Source organism: Lissotriton helveticus, chromosome 6 (assembly GCF_964261635.1).
Source record: "Lissotriton helveticus chromosome 6, aLisHel1.1, whole genome shotgun sequence".
Classification (NCBI taxonomy): Eukaryota; Metazoa; Chordata; class Amphibia; order Caudata; family Salamandridae; genus Lissotriton; species Lissotriton helveticus.
In genome coordinates this window covers 1030888868-1030896642 of record NC_136067.1, presented here as the reverse complement: position 1 = coordinate 1030896642, position 7775 = coordinate 1030888868, and positions in this window count along the sequence as shown.

Genomic DNA, 7775 nt, shown 5'->3' with positions numbered 1-7775 from the left:
GGGACACAGCGGGGATACCATGGAAGCCTTTATTCACAGATTGCCAGCAGAAGCATGATGCATTCCGACTCTCGTCTTCCTCAGATGCTGCTGATAGCCCGCTCTCGCCTGCTCCCTCCTTTAAATATCCGTGGCACTCCCATTGGTGGGAGAACGGCAAACCCTGATGCCTTCTGGGAATAGAAATCTAATGTACAACTTCATTTCCCATAATACAATGTTCAGGTGAGTCATGCAGCCGGATTTAAGATGATAGCGCCGTAAGTACTGAAACTTGCCTTGTAAAAGGGGGGACCATGTAGTGGCGGGTGAAAACGGAATTTAGCGTGTTGCAGGCTCCCTCGGGTCCCCAACGCCCAGCCCCCGTAGTGAGAACAAACTGGGCCTGAGGCAAGCTGTAATCATGCTTCCCTCCCCGTGCAATCACGGGCTGCATTGCAGTGGCCACTGGTCTGGTCTGTTCTTGAGGCGGTCCTGGCAATATCAATACCTTGATTTGTGTCCGAGTTGCCAGCAAAATACCAGGACGCTTGATAGACGGGTCCCTGCTAGTGCTCCTGGCAGGCACGAAAAACATCACCAAGACGATCCTCTTTACTAAAAAGAAGTCCAGGGACACAGCGGGGATACCATGGAAGCCTTTATTCACAGATTGCCAGCAGAAGCATGATGCATTCCGACTCTCGTCTTCCTCAGATGCTGCTGATAGCCCGCTCTCGCCTGCGCCCTCCTTTAAATATCCGTGGCACTCCCATTGGTGGGAGAACGGCAAACCCTGCTGCCTTCTGGGAATAGAAGTCTAATGTACAACTACATTTCCCATAATACAATGTTCAGGTGAGTCATGCAGCCGGATTTAAGATGATAGCGCCGTAAGTACTGAAACTTGCCTTGTAAAAGGGGGGGCCATGTAGTGGCGGGTGAAAACGGAATTTAGCGTGTTGCAAGCTCCCTCGGGTCCCCAACGTCCAGCCCCCGTAGTGAGAACAAACTGGGCCTGAGGCAAGCCGTAATCATGCTTCCCTCCCCGTGCAATCACGGGCTGCATTGCAGTGGCCACTGGTGTGGTCTGTTCTTGAGGCGGTCATGGCAATATCAATACCTTGATTTGTGTCCGAGTTGCCAGCAAAATACCAGGACGCTTGATAGACGGGTCCCTGCTCGTGCTCCTGGCAGGCACGAAAAACATCACCAAGACGATCCTCTTTACTAAAAAGAAGTCCAGGGACACAGCGGGGATACCATGGAAGCCTTTATTCACAGATTGCCAGCAGAAGCAGGATGCATTTCGACTCTCGTCTTCCTCAGATGCTGCTGATAGCCCGCTCTCGCCTGCTCCCTCCTTTAAATATCCGTGGCACTCCCATTGGTGGGAGAACGGCAAACCCTCCTGCCTTCTGGGAATAGAAGTCTAATGTACAACTTCATTTCCCATAATACAATGTTCAGGTGAGTCATGCAGCCGGATTTAAGATGATAGCGCCGTAAGTACTGAAACTTGCCTTGTAAAAGGGGGGGCCATATAGTGGCGGGTGAAAACGGAATTTAGCGTGTTGCAGGCTCCCTCGGGTCCCCAACGTCCAGCCCCCGTAGTGAGAACAAACTGGGCCTGAGGCAAGCTGTAATCATGCTTCCCTCCCCGTGCAATCACGGGCTGCATTGCAGTGGCCACTGGTCTGGTCTGTTCTTGAGGCGGTCCTGGCAATATCAATACCTTGATTTGTGTCCGAGTTGCCAGCAAAATACCAGGACGCTTGATAGACGGGTCCCTGCTCGTGCTCCTGGCAGGCACGAAAAACATCACCAAGACGATCCTCTTTACTAAAAAGAAGTCCAGGGACACAGCGGGGATACCATGGAAGCCTTTATTCACAGATTGCCAGCAGAAGCATGATGCATTTCAACTCTCGCCTTCCTCAGATGCTGCTGATAGCCCGCTCTCGCCTGCTCCCTCCTTTAAATATCCGTGGCACTCCCATTGGTGGGAGAACGGCAAACCCTGCTGCCTTCTGGGAATAGAAGTCTAATGTACAACTTCATTTCCCATAATACAATGTTCAGGTGAGTCATGCAGCCGGATTTAAGATGATAGCGCCGTAAGTACTGAAACTTGCCTTGTAAAAGGTGGGACCATGTAGTGGCGGGTGAAAACGGAATTTAGCGTGTTGCAGGCTCCCTCGGGTCCCCAACGTCCAGCCCCCGTAGTGAGAACAAACTGGGCCTGAGGCAAGCTGTAATCATGCTTCCCTCCCCGTGCAATCACGGGCTGCATTGCAGTGGCCACTGGTCTGGTCTGTTCTTGAGGCGGTCCTGGCAATATCAATACCTTGATTTGTGTCCGAGTTGGCAGCAAAATACCAGGACGCTTGATAGACGGGTCCCTGCTCGTGCTCCTGGCAGGCACGAAAAACATCACCAAGACGATCCTCTTTACTAAAAAGAAGTCCAGGGACACAGCGGGGATACCATGGAAGCCTTTATTCACAGATTGCCAGCAGAAGCATGATGCATTTAGACTCTCGTCTTCCTCAGATGCTGCTGATAGCCCGCTCTCGCCTGCTCCCTCCTTTAAATATCCATGGCACTCCCATTGGTGGGAGAACGGCAAACCCTGCTGCCTTCTGGGAATAGAAGTCTAATGTACAACTTCATTTCCCATAATACAATGTTCAGGTGAGTCATGCAGCCGGATTTAAGATGATAGCGCCGTAAGTACTGAAACTTGCCCTGTAAAAGGGGGGACCATGTAGTGGCGGGTGAAAACGGAATTTAGCGTGTTGCAGGCTCCCTCGGGTCCCCAACGTCCAGCCCCCGTAGTGAGAACAAACTGGGCCTGAGGCAAGCTGTAATCATGCTTCCCTCCCCGTGCAATCACGGGCTGCATTGCAGTGGCCACTGATCTGGTCTGTTCTTGAGGTGGTCCTGGCAATATCAATACCTTGATTTGTGTCCGAGTTGCCAGCAAAATACCAGGACGCTTGATAGACGGGTCCCTGCTCGTGCTCCTGGCAGGCACAAAAAACATCACCAAGACGATCCTCTTTACTAAAAAGAAGTCCAGGGACACAGCGGGGATACCATGGAAGCCTTTATTCACAGATTGCCAGCAGAAGCATGATGCATTTAGACTCTCGTCTTCCTCAGATGCTGCTGATAGCCCGCTCTCGCCTGCTCCCTCCTTTAAATATCCGTGGAACTCCCATTGGTGGGAGAACGGCAAACCCTCCTGCCTTCTGGGAATAGAAGTCTAATGTACAACTTCATTTCCCATAATACAATGTTCAGGTGAGTCATGCAGCCGGATTTAAGATGATAGCGCCGTAAGTACTGAAACTTGCCTTGTAAAAGGGGGGGCCATGTAGTGGCGGGTGAAAACGGAATTTAGCGTGTTGCAGGCTCCCTCGGGTCCCCAACGTCCAGCCCCCGTAGTGAGAACAAACTGGGCCTGAGGCAAGCTGTAATCATGCTTCCCTCCCCGTGCAATCACGGGCTGCATTGCAGTGGCCACTGGTCTGGTCTGTTCTTGAGGCGGTCCTGGCAATATCAATACCTTGATTTGTGTCCGAGTTGCCAGCAAAATACCAGGACGCTTGATAGACGGGTCCCTGCTAGTACTCCTGGCAGGCACGAAAAACATCACCAAGACGATCCTCTTTACTAAAAAGAAGTCCAGGGACACAGCGGGGATACCATGGAAGCCTTTATTCACAGATTGCCAGCAGAAGCATGATGCATTCCGACTCTCGTCTTCCTCAGATGCTGCTGATAGCCCGCTCTCGCCTGCGCCCTCCTTTAAATATCCGTGGCACTCCCATTGGTGGGAGAACGGCAAACCCTGCTGCCTTCTGGGAATAGAAGTCTAATGTACAACTTCATTTCCCATAATACAATGTTTAGGTGAGTCATGCAGCCGGATTTAAGATGATAGCGCCGTAAGTACTGAAACTTGCCTTGTAAAAGGGGGGACCATGTAGTGGCGGGTGAAAACGGAATTTAGCGTGTTGCAGGCTCCCTCGGGTCCCCAACGTCCAGCCCCCGTAGTGACAAGCTGTAATCATGCTTCCCTCCCCGTGCAATCACGGGCTGCATTGCAGTGGCCACTGATCTGGTCTGTTCTTGAGGTGGTCCTGGCAATATCAATACCTTGATTTGTGTCCGAGTTGCCAGCAAAATACCAGGACGCTTGATAGACGGGTCCCTGCTCGTGCTCCTGGCAGGCACAAAAAACATCACCAAGACGATCCTCTTTACTAAAAAGAAGTCCAGGGACACAGCGGGGATACCATGGAAGCCTTTATTCACAGATTGCCAGCAGAAGCATGATGCATTTAGACTCTCGTCTTCCTCAGATGCTGCTGATAGCCCGCTCTCGCCTGCTCCCTCCTTTAAATATCCATGGCACTCCCATTGGTGGGAGAACGGCAAACCCTGCTGCCTTCTGGGAATAGAAGTCTAATGTACAACTTCATTTCCCATAATACAATGTTCAGGTGAGTCATGCAGCCGGATTTAAGATGATAGCGCCGTAAGTACTGAAACTTGCCCTGTAAAAGGGGGGACCATGTAGTGGCGGGTGAAAACGGAATTTAGCGTGTTGCAGGCTCCCTCGGGTCCCCAACGTCCAGCCCCCGTAGTGAGAACAAACTGGGCCTGAGGCAAGCTGTAATCATGCTTCCTTCCCCGTGCAATCACGGGCTGCATTGCAGTGGCCACTGGTCTGGTCTGTTCTTGAGGCGGTCCTGGCAATATCAATACCTTGATTTGTGTCCGAGTTGCCAGCAAAATACCAGGACGCTTGATAGACGGGTCCCTGCTCGTGCTCCTGGCAGGCACGAAAAACATCACCAAGGCGATCCTCTTTATTAAAAAGAAGTCCAGGGACACAGCGGGGATACCATGGAAGCCTTTATTCACAGATTGCCAGCAGAAGCATGATGCATTTAGACTCTCGTCTTCCTCAGATGCTGCTGATAGCTCGCTCTCGCCTGCTCCCTCCTTTAAATATCCATGGCACTCCCATTGGTGGGAGAACGGCAAACCCTGCTGCCTTCTGGGAATAGAAGTCTAATGTACAACTTCATTTCCCATAATACAATGTTCAGGTGAGTCATGCAGCCGGATTTAAGATGATAGCGCCGTAAGTACTGAAACTTGCCCTGTAAAAGGGGGGACCATGTAGTGGCGGGTGAAAACGGAATTTAGCGTGTTGCAGGCTCCCTCGGGTCCCCAACGTCCAGCCCCCGTAGTGAGAACAAACTGGGCCTGAGGCAAGCTGTAATCATGCTTCCCTCCCCGTGCAATCACGGGCTGCATTGCAGTGGCCACTGGTCTGGTCTGTTCTTGAGGCGGTCCTGGCAATATCAATACCTTGATTTGTGTCCGAGTTGCCAGCAAAATACCAGGACGCTTGATAGACGGGTCCCTGCTAGTGCTCCTGGCAGGCACGAAAAACATCACCAAGACGATCCTCTTTACTAAAAATGAAGTCCAGGGACACAGCGGGGATACCATGGAAGCCTTTATTCACAGATTGCCAGCAGAAGCATGATGCATTCCGACTCTCGTCTTCCTCAGATGCTGCTGATAGCCCGCTCTCGCCTGCGCCCTCCTTTAAATATCCGTGGCACTCCCATTGGTGGGAGAACGGCAAACCCTGCTGCCTTCTGGGAATAGAAGTCTAATGTACAACTTCATTTCCCATAATACAATGTTTAGGTGAGTCATGCAGCCGGATTTAAGATGATAGCGCCGTAAGTACTGAAACTTGCCTTGTAAAAGGGGGGACCATGTAGTGGCGGGTGAAAACGGAATTTAGCGTGTTGCAGGCTCCCTCGGGTCCCCAACGTCCAGCCCCCGTAGTGACAAGCTGTAATCATGCTTCCCTCCCCGTGCAATCACGGGCTGCATTGCAGTGGCCACTGATCTGGTCTGTTCTTGAGGTGGTCCTGGCAATATCAAGACCTTGATTTGTGTCCGAGTTGCCAGCAAAATACCAGGACGCTTGATAGACGGGTCCCTGCTCGTGCTCCTGGCAGGCACAAAAAACATCACCAAGACGATCCTCTTTACTAAAAAGAAGTCCAGGGACACAGCGGGGATACCATGGAAGCCTTTATTCACAGATTGCCAGCAGAAGCATGATGCATTTAGACTCTCGTCTTCCTCAGATGCTGCTGATAGCCCGCTCTCGCCTGCTCCCTCCTTTAAATATCCATGGCACTCCCATTGGTGGGAGAACGGCAAACCCTGCTGCCTTCTGGGAATAGAAGTCTAATGTACAACTTCATTTCCCATAATACAATGTTCAGGTGAGTCATGCAGCCGGATTTAAGATGATAGCGCCGTAAGTACTGAAACTTGCCCTGTAAAAGGGGGGACCATGTAGTGGCGGGTGAAAACGGAATTTAGCGTGTTGCAGGCTCCCTCGGGTCCCCAACGTCCAGCCCCCGTAGTGAGAACAAACTGGGCCTGAGGCAAGCTGTAATCATGCTTCCTTCCCCGTGCAATCACGGGCTGCATTGCAGTGGCCACTGGTCTGTTCTGTTCTTGAGGCGGTCCTGGCAATATCAATACCTTGATTTGTGTCCGAGTTGCCAGCAAAATACCAGGACGCTTGATAGACGGGTCCCTGCTCGTGCTCCTGGCAGGCACGAAAAACATCACCAAGGCGATCCTCTTTATTAAAAAGAAGTCCAGGGACACAGCGGGGATACCATGGAAGCCTTTATTCACAGATTGCCAGCAGAAGCATGATGCATTTCAACTCTCGCCTTCCTCAGATGCTGCTGATAGCCCGCTCTCGCCTGCTCCCTCCTTTAAATATCCGTGGCACTCCCATTGGTGGGAGAACAGCAAACCCTGCTGCCTTCTGGGAATAGAAGTCTAATGTACAACTTCATTTCCCATAATACAATGTTCAGGTGAGTCATGCAGACGGATTTAAGATGATAGCGCCGTAAGTACTGAAACTTGCCTTGTAAAAGGGGGGACCATGTAGTGGCGGGTGAAAACGGAATTTAGCGTGTTGCAGGCTCCCTCGGGTCCCCAACGTCCAGCCCCCGTAGTGAGAACAAACAGGGTCTGAGGCAAGCTGTAATCATGCTTCCCTCCCCGAGCAATCACGGGCTGCATTGCAGTGGCCACTGGTCTGGTCTGTTCTTGAGGCAGTCCTGGCAATATCAATACCTTGATTTGTGTCCAAGTTGGCAGCAAAATACCAGGACGCTTGATAGACGGGTCCCTGCTCGTGCTCCTGGCAGGCACGAAAAACATCACCAAGACGATCCTCTTTACTAAAAAGAAGTCCAGGGACACAGCGGGGATACCATGGAAGCCTTTATTCACAGATTGCCAGCAGAAGCATGATGCATTTAGACTCTCGTCTTCCTCAGATGCTAATGATAGCCCGCTCACGCCTGCTCCCTCCTTTAAATATCCGTGGCACTCCCATTGGTGGGAGAACGGCAAACCCTCTTGCCTTCTGGGAATAGACGTCTAATGTACAACTACATTTCCCATAATACAATGTTCAGGTGAGTCATGCAGCCGGATTTAAGATGATAGCGCCGTAAGTACTGAAACTTGCCTTGTAAAAGGGGGGGCCATGTAGTGGCGGGTGAAAACGGAATTTAGCGTGTTGCAAGCTCCCTCGGGTCCCCAACGTCCAGCCCCCGTAGTGAGAACAAACTGGGACTGAGGCAAGCCGTAATCATGCTTCCCTCCCCGTGCAATCACGGGCTGCATTGCAGTGGCCACTGGTGTGGTCTGTTCTTGAG